Genomic DNA, 17036 nt, shown 5'->3' with positions numbered 1-17036 from the left:
CGAGCAGTATAGTTGGTACGAACCAAAAAAAACTTCCTTGCAAATTATATATATTTTAATAATATATATTATTAATATACTTATATTATTAAAATATATAAATTATTTATACAAAAAAATGTAATAAATATTACACGTAAGTACTTATTATACAGAAACATTTTGAGTCTGTCTAATTAACTTAAGTAGATAGTATTACGAATAATCATGCCATAAATATTATTAAATTAAAAAGATAACCAACAAGAATGTTTTATAATATACCTCATATTCTTGTTTTTAATAAAAAAAAATTGATTTCGTTAACAGAAGTTAAGTTAAGAGTTGTTTTTTTAAAATAGTACATTCGGGCGCAGTGTATAAATATTAATTTTTAAAATATGTAACTAAAATGTTATTTTGATGTATATTTATTATTTGAACTGAAGGGTTTGTTTGGACTCTTCAATTTTATCTTTGTACTTAGAAATGCATCCACTAAATCTTTAAAAAAAAACTAAATATTACGTTAATTTAATTAAAAAGAGACGAAAAAGTGTCTAATCAAAATACGCCAGGATAGTAAAAATACATACAGACATATTAATAGAACTACGCCCTGGGGCGGAAAATAATATAATTATTAAAACTATTCCTAGATTCTTCCTTAAATTTCTACTTTAATAATTGTTATACGCTTCAGAGACTCATAATAATAATAATATATTCATAACCAATGCAATTATGTAATTTATGTATAACAGTGATTGTTTATTATGAAACAATTTAGCATGCCTATTGTTCTTCGTAATGTGCTATTACGTTGTCAGCACACGGAATAACTGAGAATTTTTGAGCTATTCAAAAATGTAGAGTTCCCGCACGATAAACTGCGATTAAGCCGCTGAATCGATTTGGTTGAAAGAATCATGGCCAAACTCGAATTTATTTTTTGATGTCCCAAAATAAACTATAGCTAGATTTGGTTGTTCTTATGCTCTAAACATAATTCCGTTTGAGAATTATGTCTAAATAGCCACGATTTTTTTATAATAATTAATAACGTTTACAATTATTTTGAGGTTAGACTTAAGAACTACCTTTTTCCCGACTGCGGTGTGGCCTACAAGTGTATATTCGGCGATCTCGTTTCTAATTATTTCAATTTTTCCTAGAGTATTACCCAAATAATAGAACGAATGCGAATGATCGCCGGCTGTCAGAACATAAACGAAATCAAAATATATTGATCTTTTTTTGTGGCTATTTATAGACACATTTCTAATGAATTTCGATGCCTTAAAATATTAGGGAATTTTTGCTACTAATGGCATATTGGGACGCCACCGCCCACCTGGTACGATTTGGCCATTGTTCTTTGGTATGCGGATACCTTGAGCCACGAGAAAGAAAACATAATAGTTTATATTTAAGAAAAATGTACGGTTCGCGATAATCGGGTCGGAGTTGCAGACAACATCAGCTAGTATCCATATTAATATTATAAATGCGAAAGTGTGTCTGTCTGTCTGTTATTTCTTCACGCCCAAACCGCTGAACCGATTTTGCTGAAATTTGGTATGAATAATATACATGTATAAGTTTGTTGTATAAATAATATATAAAAATAGAATAACATATTCTAAAAGAAACAAAACACAATATGTTTTGTTTCTTTTAGAATATTTTATTTTTTATTTCTTAGTTTTTATTTTTATTTTTTATTATTTGTTATTCTTCTGTGTATTTTTAAATAATGGTGGTGTTTTTGTTACGTTAAATTGAATAAATGATTCTTATTCTTATTCTATTCATACTTTGAGTCCCGGGACCTTTCCGGGACTCAAATCCTATGTGATATGTCCTTACATATCACATAGGATACTTTTTATCCCGGAAAATGTACGGTTCCTACGCAAAATTTAATTTGGATTGGAGTTGTTGACAACATCTAGTATACTTAATATTATTATAATTTATTCGCAGCGAGTAATAACTTTGAAGTAGGAAGAACGAAAACGGGACCATGTTCACAACCTAAAATTATTCTGTTACTATCTACTAGGTAGTAAAATAGTTCCTGGTAGTAAACATAGTTCCCGATTGATTGGCAGAGGTTTATGGATATTATGGTCCAAACCACGAGACTAGTCATAAAATTTCAAACTTTTGGTATTATATATTTAGTTGACTCTCCCCGTGGATTCGACCATAGTAAAACCCAATTACAGTTATCACGACTTTGATTTATAGTTTACTAGCTGTCCCGGCAAACGTTGTTTTGCCATATAAATAATTTTTTGGTATGAAAAATAGATGTTGGCCGATTTTCAGACCTACTCAATATGCTCACAAAATTTCATGAGAATCGGTCAAGCCGTTTCGGAGGAGTATGGCAACGAAAACTGTGACACGAGAATTTTATATATTAGATTATAGATGTAATTTGATCGCGTTAAGTCAAACTCAGCCACAATAGAGATAACTACCAGTAGTTCGACTGCAAAGAAACGGACAGGTTTCAATATCTGTCAAATTCGTCGGGTCACTAGGATTATGAACGGAATGTGCCTCGCGCTGGCTGATATAATTTATTTTTAAATATTTAAAATAAATATTTCAAAATTGGATTCTGACAATTTTAATCACATGTGCCAAAACACAAACAACAATACGACCAAAGAGGAACACGTCCATCGAATATGTCATATTTTTAAATTCGTAGGTAACAGTTAACAACCCTACCGATGATTTTCGTCATAATACGTCAAATTTAAAAATTTCAACATCAGTTCTAAGTCGGCATACTCTATCATTCTGTCTACTCTGACTCAGCCGACCGATCACAGCTAACATTGAATTGACATAAGCCGACCAAATGACGTAGGTCCGTCAACTGTCTAGGAATCAAGTTCCTCGATGGTATATTCGTTAGGCCTGAGAATAAGTTTTTGTCTACTTTTTATATTAATACTAGAAATAATTTATATTATGACAAAACACCGTGGCCGGGTCAACTAGTGATAATATAATATAATTGAAGCCAAATTACATTATTATTGTACTTAATATTTTGGTGTTCACAAAATATAACATTTTTCTTGTAATTATCTTGTTTTCCGAGCACAACAAAGTAAACGAATCGTTAATCTAAATCCAATTTCCTATATTTCGTCATTGATAGTTAAGATAATAATTATTGCGAGATTGGCGTTAAAATTAACACGATGACAATGCCTTATATCAATTAAAACAGCTAATAGTTGTCAAAGTCTTTCCTCTGACCGTGAATTGACAGTTTCGTGTCAAGGAAGGAGTAAACTAAAAGTGAATATTGCACATCCTGCAAGACCAAGGCCATGTTCTGTTAGGGTAAATTCAGATCACAACGCGACGCGTAGATGCATTTCTAAAGTATCGATTTGAATTGACCTTACGCGGTGTCTCCGTGTCTACGTAAGAATTAACACGCAACAACCAATAGCTATGTCCACACTGTGCCTTGTTATATATTTGTATAGCGCAGTCAACAGCGCACGTGACTCGTGAGGCATGCCAGCGACGCATACGCTCTGACCGTATCCAAAACTTTCGCTTTGTACTTTTGAAACTGATAGTTCATTTATCGAGGAAGGCTCGAGATTTGAGGCTATAAAGCATCACGCTGCGACTAATAGCAGTCAAGAATCAGTAGAAAATGTGGTAAAAACTATTCGTCTCTAGTAGAAAGTATAGCACACTCTTTCATAGTTATCTTCTCACGAAAATAAATTCAATACAATAATATAATATTTTATGGAGTCGACTTTTCCTGTACAATACAAAAGGCTTTCATGATTCCCGATATAGTCGGCCAATACATTGACTGGGGTGCCAATTGTCATACAAAACCAAATTTTATTCGCTCCACGAACACTAGAAATATTATAAAGGAATTTTTTTTTTTTTTAAAGAAGGCAGGTCACTGTAGCCCTGACGTCCCTGGTACGTATTATATAGGAATAGTTGAAAAGCCTATTCCAATATCTACGACATTTATTGTCGGTAAAATTCTAAAAATATTGCTATTTAAATAACATTTTATTGTTAATTTTTTTTGCACTTTGTTGTGTTTTTTTTACATTTTTTGTTCAATGTAATTAAATATTTGTTTCTTTATTGTACGAGAATCGTACAAATTTCCGGGATTGTCTTTACTCGAGTACCCATCAAAATAAGTTAAGTAGCCGAGGCATGAAATAAACAAGCGAACCGACAGACAGACATAACTTTTTCTTATGATATCATTATTATAGTCATACTATGGTAATGTAGTTTAAACTACAATCCTAAAGCCAGAGGAGCCGGAGATCCTGAAAATATACAGTATATTATGGTATAGTCTGCACATTATTATGAACATGTATTAAATTCTTTATATTATATAAGCTGTCAAAGTTTGTTAATATTTGCTTTCAAAGTTCAAACTTTCACCCCAAGTTTATTTCTGAGTGTATACGATAAAATTGTTTAAACTTCGCAATAAATTATATTATTGTTTAACTGATTCTATCTGTTATTATAACAACTCGTAAATTTTATCCGATTACAAAATAAGGGCAAAGTAAAACGGAAGTACTTTTTGATTTTCTCATTTTGCTCAGAGTTCAAAGAGAGGCGTAACGTAAATGACTTTAACAATAATTAACACCTCCATCGTGGGTATCGCAGACACAATAGATTTTCAATTTTTATGCGGCAGCCGGCTGCCGCATGAGGATTGATGGGTTAAAAATGCACGCTTTTCCTGAGATGAGGCATACCTTAAGAGGAGTCCACACCGCCGTTTTTCCATACAAACGCTGTCCCCTGTTTCTATGGCCACTATTAGCATGTCTCTATGTTTTCTTTTCTTTCATAATTTTATTATTAAAAAAGATAAGAACGTCCAAAAACCCAAAAAAATGGCCAGATTTTCCTCTGTGTTCAAACACCCAGAAAACAAAACTGGCTAAAATGTACAAAAAAAAACATAGGAACACAGCTCAAACCTTGCTTTAATTCTTAATGAAAAAAGTACTTAAATCTGTTAAGTTTTCGAGAAGGAATCAGCGGACAACGAATCGAAGATTTTCTGTTCTTTTATTAGAACTTTTGTCGTGTTGTCTCTATCGCGCTCTGCGGTGGGAGACTTGAGATTGATGAGACAGCAATACATTTTTAAATACCTATTTTCAATTTTTCTCGCCCCTGGTGTATCCTCTTAATGGATTTTTATTTCATAGAAACCCCTACATAGAGTATGAGAATTTATTTTTGTATGTCACCTTAACGTTATTTTTAATGCCAGTTTTGTATCCACGCCCCAATGGCGCACTAACCATGTACCAAACATCTTTGTGAGCCAATAACTTATTCAAAGTGTCAATAGACCGCTGTCAAACACCAATAGCCTATTGTGATCATTATGAAAGGCACTGGCCACTGGCCCAAAGTCGGCCCAGCCCTCCATTGTTCAAACTTCTTGGTAGAAAAGAAATAAAATAGATCAGCTAAATAGCTAATAAATGACGGAATTGGAACGGATGTATCATCGAAGAAACACGCTTCACTACATAATATTATAAAACAAAGTCGCTTTTTTCCCTCGTGTCCCTTTGTTTCCTTTAATCTTTAAAATTACGCAAGGGATTTCTAAATCAGTGGTGTTGCAGCCCCTGTAGACAAGTGGCAAAACGCTAACGCTAACGCTCGCGCTAGCGCTACAAAATGTATGGATTTGACATTAGTATTCGCAAGCGAAGCGATGACTTATGTCAAATCGCATACATTTTGTAGCGCTAGCGTTAGCGTCAGCGTTAGCGCTTTGCCACTTGTCTACAGGCCCAGGCCTGCAGGTCTGCAGGCCTGCAAGACCATTCACTATCCCGCATAAGCCGGCGGACTGCACGGCGGACTGCAATGCAGGATAGTGAATGGGCCCTTTAATATTATTATTATTATGGCACAATTACAAGTTGATTTTGATGTGTTATTCACTAGCGCAATATTTTTTATTTCTATTGAATAAAGCTGTATGTAAATCCCCAAATCTGGTTTATATGATCCAAGTTTCCGTGAACTCCTTAAGTTGGAAGTTCTCAAAGTATTGTCTAGGACAGGGATGGCGAACCAGTGGCACGCGACATAAAATTTGGAGCACTGATCACAAAATCACATTAGCGATTTTTACAAAAGAAACAAGTTAGGCTTGGGACATTCTATTTATAAATACGCGTCAGGGTTACAAAGAAAAATATTATGCACGTATTTTCTGAAGAATGGCTCAGGCCATCACTGAAGTATTCTTCAGAAAAGTGTCACGTTGATGAGGTCAGGTTCGCCCATAAAGTTAATTTACCTAGCGGAATAGAGCAACAATCTCGAGCTGTCAAACGAAACCGAAATTGATTTACGTCTATGTGTATAAATTTGTTTACGTACCTATACACTTACACAAGCATCTTTCTAAGATATTAAATTGTCAACGTGCCGATAAGTGCCGACTGGACTTCAAACAGATGAAAAAAAATTGGTTCTGCTGTCTTGTACCACACGTCTCTTTTTACCACGTAGTCTTACTGATAGTGACATCTCGCTTGCTCGGGCCTTTGTTTCTCTATTCCGCTAGGTATACTTATTAACTTTATCATGGGTTCGCCATCCCTGGTCTAGAATGTGTCGGAATTGCCACCTCGTTTAAGAGACATTAAAAAACTAAAGTTCCCCGCCATCTATCAAGTTGGAAAGTGTAGATTAATGCACTTTCTTTGACGATGGACTTTTGCCTTTGTACTTACCGTGGTACCTTTATGGTAACCACATATGAATTATTTTCAAGAACGAATAACCTTATCATCATAACAATATATTTCGCATAATGTACAAGGTGTAACAAAAATAAGTGATAATATGATTACTGTAGGTTGTGTATGTGTCTCTATGTAGAGTGCAGTGTAAAAGTAGCAGCAATGAAAGAGCAATTTTTTCTTAGATTTGTATGGGCAAGTGCCTCCGCGTCATGAATTTATCCATACAAAGGTGAAAAAAGTTACTCTTTCAGCGCTGCTACTTTCACAGCGAACTCTATATTATAGGGGACATGTACACTCCCTAAAGTATTATTACTTAGTTTTGTTACACCCAGCATATTTCGAAAATTAAAATGACGTCTGTTTGAAATACATTCAGTTCATTAATTTCACCAAAAGAATCTTAAATCCATTTCCAGCGAACATAATATTATTACCCAAACGATATCGATTAAGCAGTTGGATCGTGAATACCTAACAGACACACATACATAGGTACTTTTGATTTACAAATTACAATATAATATGGACTGATGTGAATATTTTGTGTAACGTGTTATCCTACACACATTATTAATAATTGATTGACACAATATTTTGGTGTCAATTCCATTGAAATGTTACAATTAGGACCGAATATTGCATTTATTAGAGGACGCAATTTTATTTTTGGAATATGTTGGGACTTGGGGGGGTCAATAGAAGCTTTACCTCTATTTGTAGGGTCGCCACTCTTGTCCCCCGGCCGTCGGCGCGTTTGTAAAATAATTAAACAAAATTTGAGAGCGATGATAAACCTTTTAAAAAAGTTATCACTTTTTAAAAAACTTGCAACAGAATATTATATCCTAAAATTTTTTTGTAAAGCTTATAGTTACCGAGATATCACGAAAATAGTGTTGTCACCCCTTTTTTTCAAGATGGAGGTCGGGGGACAAGAGTGGCGATCTCACAAACTCGAGGTTAAGCTTCTATTGATCCCCCCAACATATTCCAAGAATAAAATTGCGTCCTCTAATAAATGCAAAGCTAATGTAACATTTCAATGGACTATTAGGTGCCAACCTAAAACAGAGTAAACAGAACTAACGAGTAGGCCGACTCAGAAGAGATCTCGCCGGCCGGCGCGCGCCGTACTAAAGCGTTTTTTTTTAAAATAAAATAAGGGGGCAAACGAGCAAACGGGTCACCTGATGGAAAGCAACTACCGTCGCCCATGGACACTCGCAACATCAGAAGAGCTGCAGGTGCGTTGCCGGCCTTATACGCTCTCTTCTTGGAGGTTTGCAGGTCGTATAGGTCCGGAAAAACTGCTGGTGACACTTCGTTCCAGTCTCCAGAGTTTTACAGTGCGCGGCAGAAAGTTACGCGAGAAGCGCATCGTGGTTATGCGTTACTCAGCATTTTGAAAATATTTAAAGTTACATGAGTCGCGCCTAATATATTCACCTGTTTGTTTGAAGTCAAGGTACTCCTTAGTTCTGTCCAGTGTCCACTTTGCCTAAAATAATAAAAAGTAAATATATACAAAGTTAGTCGTATCCCCGAAAAACATTTTCCTAATCCCAGCTCTCAATTGAATTCAAAGATGGAGATAAAATCTCATTGAATAGAATAGCGCTCAATTAGAGTTCGCAAATGATTCGTTAAGAGAGGAAGTCGTGGTTTTTCAAGTGAGAGTTGAATTTAAATAAGTATCCAGTTTTACTTATGTTTATTTATTAAAGTTTTACTTCGTCGGTTATAGTGACAAAGATTAAAAGTTACTTTATTCTATTTCTTATCTCAGTTATAACTAATTTATATTATAACAAAACTTTGTTTTTACCTATAAACTCTAAGGTGTGCCTTAAAAATTATGAACAGATAATATTATAGACATAATGATTTCTTATGTTTACGTCAGTCTAAAAGTGCTCCGCGACAAAAATCTGTAATTAGTGTTTCAACCTTATAATATCATGAGATATAGACATTTTAAAAACATAAATAATTAATTAAGTACCTATCTTTTAGGCGCAGTTGGATAGATTGGTAAACACGATTTGTGTATTGCGCCCTCATTTAACAACATTACTGAAATCTTTACTTTCTGTCCATTACCATTCGTAACACAGCGAAATATCAAAGAAAAAAATTGAAGGCAAGCGAAATCCAATAAAAGCCCTTTAAAAAGATTTATACACACTTGGTGACAGACACATGTAAACCTTCAGGACTTGTAGGGCCCGATTGCTGGCGTCTGCAGTTTATTGGACCTGGCCCTTTAGTCAAGACCTTATCTTTATCGCTTCTCAACAGAATCGCCGATCATTATGTATGGAATTGACATAGGCGTTCGTTAATATGAAGTTGACGTTCGACTCGTCTTATGTTAATTCCTACATTTTGATCGGCGATTCTATAAAGAAGCAATAAAGAAAAAGTCTTGGCTCCAAGCCCAGGGGTGATCGTTGAAACTTGAACCTGCCTTTGATATCATTTAATCATCCGCAGACGGAGTCAAAGAAAATGCCACTTTGAATTCTGTAAGTCCTTGTTTTTCTGGAAGACTAGAATGAGAATTGTTGACAGTATTCATCACAAAAAGTACTATCTTTTGAATCGCAAGGCGAGTTGGAAATTTATATTTTTAGTCTTTATATTCGAATATAGTGACCAAACATGTGCTGAAAACTATACCACTACATACGTGGGAGAGCCATGATACGTGGGAGAGTCATGCTTCGGCACGAATGGGCCGGCTCGACCGGAGAAATACCACGTTCTCACAGAAAACCGGCGTGAAACAGCGCTTGCGCTGTGTTTCGCCGAGTGAGCGAGAAATATGCAAGATACAGAAATCTTTCTGATAGAACTAAACCGTGCCATTATTCTAATATTCTTGTAAATCTCTTATCTGTAAATTTCTTATTTTTATAGCTAACTCTAAGATGACGCCCGCAACTCCGTTGCGCCAAAATTTGTTTATCGTGTGGAAACCGTACATTTTTTTGGGATAAAAAGTATCCTATGTCAGCAAAATCAGTTTACGGTTTGAGCGTGAAGAGGTAACAGACAGACAGACAGACACAATTTCGCATTTATAATATTAATATGGATAATATTTTTGAAGCCTACAAATTACACACGAGGTCGTTGTCTTTAACTTTCTTTTTGCAACGAATCAGAAGACAGACTTTGGTGATAAAAATAATACTGCGTGACTGGTGAGACATGTTCAATACTCTAGGACGTAATATTTTGCTATTAAATTAGATTAAAAAATAATATAAAAAATAATATCAATTGATTACTGAAAAAATTTAGCTTAAAGTTAAATAATTAATTATTTACCCAACTCATGGACACCGCGCACGGCAAGGAGGTACTCTCCCTAAGTATTGAACATGTCTCACCAGTCATGGTGTATATTAATACTAGCTGTTGCCCGCGACTTCGTCCGCGTCAGCAAAATGTGATGACGAAGATAATAAAAAAGAGAGAATTTTTCCGAACAAAATACATAAAAAAATAAAATATATCCTCCTCCTTTATTGAAAGTCAGTTAAAAAGTAGCCTAAGTTACTCCTTATTACATCAGCTATCTGCCAAAAAAAGTCCCGTCAAAATCGCCCCAGTCGTTTCGGAGATTAGCCGGAACAAACAGACAGACATACAGACAGACAAAAATTGTAAAAAATGCTATTTTGGTATATGTATCGTAAGTACATAAATATACATGTAGTAAGAAACGGTTCTTTCAATATTACAAACAGACACCTCAATTTTATTTATATGTATAGATAGATGTTCCGCGCGGCTTCGCTTGCGTAATTTAGGAAGTTCTCGCGACCGTACATTTTTCCGTAAAAAAATAGCCTATGTCCCTTAACGTGGTCTATTCTTCATGTTTGCCAAATAACATAAAAATTGCTCCAGTAGTTCTTAAGAATCTTAAGATAATAAGCAATTTCATATAATTTCCCCCGTTTTTTCCACACTTTCCTCTATTTATTCGCTCCTATTAGTCGTAGAATAATAAAATATAGCTTATGGTCTTCCTCAATAAATAGGCTATCTAATACTGAAATAATTTTTCAAATCAGATCAGTAGTTCCTGAGATTAGCACGTTCAAATAAGCCCTTTCAAATAATTTCCCCCCGTTTTTTCCACTCTTTCCTCTATTTCTTCGCTCTTATTAGTCTTAGCGTGATAAAATATAGCCTATAACCTTCCTCGATAAATGGGCTATCTAACACTGAAAGACTTTTTCAAATCGGACCAGTAGTTCCTGAGATTAGCGCGTTCAAACAAACAAACAAACAAACAAACTAACAAACTCTGCAGAATTATAATATTAGTATAGATATTTTTGGTATTTGTATTGTAATAACAACACCGTACGTTTAGAACTTCAGATCAGATTTTCGGCTATGCGTGTGTTACTTTAAAAACCCAACGGTAGAGTTCTAGTTGTGAAAATCGGACACAAGGGTCCTTTGAGTGCTTTTCGTTATTCCTCACTTTTCGACTCACTTGAAAAATTCACTCTATACTCTCTACTGAAAAAACTGACTCACTATCTTCCAAACAGTTTACTTCAGTCGTATGCAACTAAATTCGTTTTCTATAGGCTTACAGCCTTTGTCTGTATATAATGGCCTGAATTCACTTTGATTAGTGACAAGTGCAGGTGAGTATTGCAGGTGATTAGTTATCAGGAAGAGTGTGACAACGACTAATTAGTGCAAGTTCTTTTAATTTCTCATAATCACTAATCACCTATACTCGCACTAATCAAAGCTAACATGTCGAGTAAGAAACATGGTTAAAAAGTAACATTTATACGGTCTAATCAAAACCTCCCTTTTTAGGGTTCCGTACCCAAAGGGTAAAAACGGGACCCTATTACTAAGACTTCGTTGTCTGTCCGTCTGTCTATTTCCAGGCTGTATCTCAAGAACCGCTATAGCTAGACTTCTGAAATTTTCACAGATTGTGTATTTCTGTTGCCGCTATAACAACAGATACTGAAAATGAAATAAAATTAATATTTAAGGGGGGCTCCCATACAATAAACTTGATTTTTTCGGCCTTTTTCGCTCTATATTAATAATGGCAACAGGTAGGCTCTTGAATTTACACAAAGTCCTGTATTATATGTTTATTTTCTTTAATATTTAATTATAATATCAAAATAAAATAAAAAATTTGGGGAAGCTCTCATACGAAAAACACAATTTTTGGCCCATTTTTGCTCTATAACGGTACGGAACCCTTCCGTATCCGACTCGCACTTGGCCGATTATTTAGTATTTTAGTCGGATTATGTCAATGTTAATGTTCGTCAAGACATTGTAATTTTATTGAGTACTAGCTGTTGCCCGCGACTTCGTCCGCGTCAGCAAAATGTGATAACAAAGATAATGAAAAAGAGAGAAATGATGCTATTACTTGTACAACGCCGAAATTCCCGAACATGTATCTATAAGGATTCAAGGGTTATGTACAGGACCTTCGGAACCAGGGCATACTTCGACGCAAATTCATATTTTTTGGTAGTTTAAGCTTGAAATCCTTCAGAAAAACGTAAAATCACGGTATGTTTCTATATAAATTTCAAGGAGTCCCGTCGATTTTTATGGATCGCATTATCACTTTTGTGATCATGTTACCGAAATCGGGCTACATCTTATGCAACAACAAAAGAATTTTAAAAGTCGGTGCACGAATGGCTTAGCTGTCCGAAAAAAAAATACAAAAAAAGTTAAATATATCCTCCTTTTCGGAAGTCGGTTAAAAAGTTGCCTAAGTTACTCCTATTTACATCAGCTATCTGCCAAAAAAAGTCCCGTCAAAATCGCTCCAGCCATTTCAGAGATTAGCCGGAACAAACAGACAGACATACAGACAAAAAATTTAGAAATATTGTTTTGCTGTCTGTTCCGTGTATAGATTTATATGCATCTAGTAAAAAACGGTACTTTCAATATTACAAACAGACACTCTAATTTTATTTATATGTATAGATGTATAGATCAGCTGTGCTCAGGAAGGTACGTTATTCAAGTCAACACGACCAGCGACAGATCATTCGCTCGTTAAAGCACTGTGTGAAAATACTTCCATTATTTGGTAAGGGTGGGTTGCACCAGAGGCGTTGTTATAGTTAAGGTTAAGGTTATCGTCAAATATGGCGTCCAATATTGAGTTTTACTAGTCATACATCAACGATAGGGTCAGTGAAGAAATCCATGGTCATCAATGGGCTGCAGCATTGATGGTTTGATTCATTGACCCCCTTTCAGATTGCCAATCCGCGTGCTCCGCGTGGCAATTATGAGCAATTGCCTCTTATGAAACGCACCAGAAAAAGATGGCCCCTAGTTCTCGGTAGCGGTACTATTCCTGGCCACGGTAGCGGCCATGGTAACGGCACTGCGAGGGGTGCTAAGAATCTCCGGGCTACGGATCGCTACCACCAACTGGACCTGGCGACGTACAACGGACGACGATATCCGCTTAGTTGCAGGCCCATGTTGGATGCGAGTAGCAGGAGATCGGTCATCTTGGCGTTCATTGAGAGAGGCCTATGTCCAGCAGTGGACGACTATAGGCTGATATGATTACTTTGAGTCCCGGGAAAGTAGATAGGATACTTTCTATCCGGGAAAAATGAACTGTTTCCGCGCGATAAACGAATTCTGTCGCAACGGACTTGCAGGCGTCATTTAGAATTATGGTATTTTTTTTTAATCTTTCAATATGTTATCGCATTCATATTCGGTGGGAAATTCTGCCCATTATAGATAAAGCTAACGAGTTTCACCATTAGAAGGGTCAGCCCTTTTGAAAAATAGCAGGGAAATAAGCGAAGAGGAAATTATATGTCCAGCGATGAATAAGCTGGACGATAATGATGGTGAGCACAATAATTCATTCATAATTTTTAATAGCCCAAAATGTATTACCTGACTAGGCAAATAATACCAGATTATTTTATGCAGGCCTATCAATTTATTTAGACATGCAGTGTTAAAATAAAGTACACAATATGTTTGACGAAAAACATCGCTTATTAATTAACGATCGCCTAAAGCAGATAAGACGCTTAATCTTTGCACCATCACTCCAAGCACAATAGACATAACTACTCCAAGTATCTTGACTAATGTAAGCGTAACCTTTGCGCACTACATATTTTACACACCTAAGGCCGGATGCGCACGGTGATCTGTCAACACGTGCAATTTCGGCCGGTATACACGGTTGCATAAATTTCCCCTTATCGGTTTCCACTCCGCCTCCCCCAAACGGCGACAATTGCGGGCTAACGTTAGTGTTTTATTACATAGATACTCCGAGTTTAATGGCCCGTGATGTAACGACGTGACGTCATAAGTGACTTTTGATATGGATACGTCATTGGCGCTCTACGCGGCTACGTGATGCCTACGCCGTAGACGTGAATATCATTAAATTCTTTTATTTTTAGGCACTTTGTTGTTTAGTATGCTACAACTTTTATTATTTGTAGTTTGTAGGCTTTAGTAAGGGAAAATCGACGTCGAGTTGTTTGATTCTCAGATCTACCGGATAAGCAGACAAAATTACAATGCAATCGGTCCAGCCGTTTCGGTTGGTAAGAAACATCGCGACACGAGTACTTTTTACCGACTTCCAAAAAGGTTATGTGTTCGTCTGATCTAAATAATAGCCGTAGATGGATGTTCAATTTTCTAAATCTCGATTATAATAATATACATTTACGCGGACGAAGCTGCGGGCAACAGCTAGTATATCATAAGATCTCGCTTTATCAATCCTGACTGTCTGTTACCTCTTCACGCCTAAACCGCTGAACTCTTTAAGTCCCGGCCCCCAGATAAGAACATAGAATACTTTTTCCCGGAAAAATGCATGGTTCCGTGTGATATAACGAATTTTGGCGCATCAGAGCGGGCGTCATTCAGTTTCCTTATAAAGTAATTACTTGCCTGTTTCATTTACTGAATAGCCCGAGTTTAGCGGTAACATAAATATCCATCTCTGTTGTGTATAAATCGTCGCATCGTGTTTGCGCCACTTCACGTCAAATGCGAGCGGATGGCTGGATATATAGATGTGAATGTCTATGTATATGGGGCTATATTTTACCAGGACGTTTTACCATGGTAATGAAACAAGTTACCGCCACTAACGAAATGAAATAGAGGGAATCAAACGGACACCAGGCCAACACTCTATAGAGCTGGATAGTGTATACTTTTTGTTGGTCTGGTTGTGAGTTGTGACTGGCTGTGCCGCCATCATATTCCGGTTCCCGCCTGGTCTTCTCGTAGATTCGATGGAAAAAAACAAACAAAACCCAGTTGACCAATAATTGTGAATCTCTCGGAAAAACTATATTTTTTTGCATTGTTGTGTAACTTTTTTTCTTATAATGTTATGATATAAGACATTTCAATGATGACTCACTGCGAGCACAAGAAAAAAATACTTGTGGCACTCGGCGACTGCCGCGGTAACGCCATTGCATTTTATCCTATCCAATTATAATTCGTATACGTTCAGTCGCACGCACGCAAACACCGTGCCAAACTTAAAAGTCGTCTTGAGACGTCTCTTATAATTTCGCAATTTATGAAATCAGCCAAAATCATAACTCTTTGTTTTAAAATTGGTCTGCATTTTAGTTATTAGGCAAATGACTTCGGAATTCTGCAGGTGAAGTTGCTCGAGATTTAGTTTGCATGTTTTAGTTCGGTCGGCAAACTAAGTGCTAAGGGTTAGCTCATACTGTGACGAAACGATATAAAACTCGACAATGCTTTTATAGGTATTTCAATATTGTTTAATTTTTACTGTACAAAATAGAAATACCAAAGAGAATTTGATTTATACGAAAAAACCTACGTTATTTAGTAGGGTTATGTCATGTCAATAAATTTAGTCGTGTCCTTGTAGTCGTGGGTTCGACATAGCCAGACCAAATTATGTAGGCATGCCGGCCTATAAATCGATTTCTTTAATAGTACTGTGATTCATATAACATCAGAAATTTTACATTTCAACAGCTGATAAAACGTATTTATTCTTGTATAGAAAATAAAGGAAAAATTTTAAATAAATTTTTTGCGTTTCGTGTCGTTTCATGTAAGCCGTCCCTAAACAGTCAATGGAAATTGTAACTAAATATTAACTTTATTGTTGCGTCTATTTTCTATTATTAAATTACCTTTTATGCATTTGGAATACATATTTGGTACATCAAATCAACGTATTATTGTACAAATACGATTTACTTGTGAATGGATTGTTAGTTGATGATTGAATATGTTAAATTGTTTTGTAGTGTGTAATATATTACCTAACATAGTATATACATTTTTATTGTGTTATACAAACAATGTTATATGAAATAGGCTCAAAGTTATCTCGTCCAGAATGGTAAATTCATTGTGTGTTTAATAAATATTTTTAATGTTATTTGCACGATCGACTACTGCGAATTAATTGATATTGTCCGTTTGATTGTTCAAAGTAGCGCCTTAGCTGTCATTGTTTTAATAATATTTCTACGCCACAATATTTCAAATAACGTTGTTTTTATTTTCTGATACAGTGTTTTTGATGAAATAGAAAATAGACGAATATTAATGTTGTCAAACCAAAGACTTCTATTTAAACTGATGTGTCAAACAACACTATAAAAGGTTACAAACCGCTGATGATACTCAGGAGCTAGGTACTTAAAAATGTACACGAAATTATGTGCAGTAATGAAATCGTTTAACTTCGCGTAGGGGTACGAAACTTTTATTTTACGTTTCGTTGTGGTGTAAGTTTATGTGTAACTTTTCTTAATTAAGGTCAAGTTTTACAAACAAAATGTATCGAGTTTAAAAAGCGTATAAAATGCTCAGTCTTCCCGCTAACAGGCGTCTATTAAAAGTTTGAAATTTAGGTGGCTTATCGCAATTTTTAATATTTCAGCTAACAAAAGGGATGAGGAAAATTTTTCTCTTTTTCGTTTTTAGGAAGTTTATTGTATTTATCGTGGCACGTGTAATCTTTTCAAAATAACTAATACTACAGCAGAGCATATTTAACGTCGCAAATGGTAATTTTACTTCGAGTGTATTAACTATTATGTGGCGGTGCAAATAGTGCCATAGTCCTACATCGCGCTATCGAAGTTTTCTGTACCTACGGTGGCATATATAATTTAATATGTGGGCTTC

At 35.6% G+C, this 17036-nt stretch overlaps 1 protein-coding gene across 1 annotated transcript in view; it reads right to left on the bottom strand.

Annotated features, from left to right (window-relative positions):
- LOC121727921 (myb protein) overlaps window positions 1-17036 on the bottom strand; it is a 525795-nt gene that overhangs the window by 96360 nt on the left and 412399 nt on the right. The window lies entirely within an intron of this gene.

This window comes from Aricia agestis, chromosome 6 (genome assembly GCF_905147365.1).
Source record: "Aricia agestis chromosome 6, ilAriAges1.1, whole genome shotgun sequence".
NCBI classification, from domain to species: Eukaryota; Metazoa; Arthropoda; class Insecta; order Lepidoptera; family Lycaenidae; genus Aricia; species Aricia agestis.
Note: the sequence above shows the minus strand (reverse complement) of the source record. Positions and strands in the feature narration are given on the sequence as shown.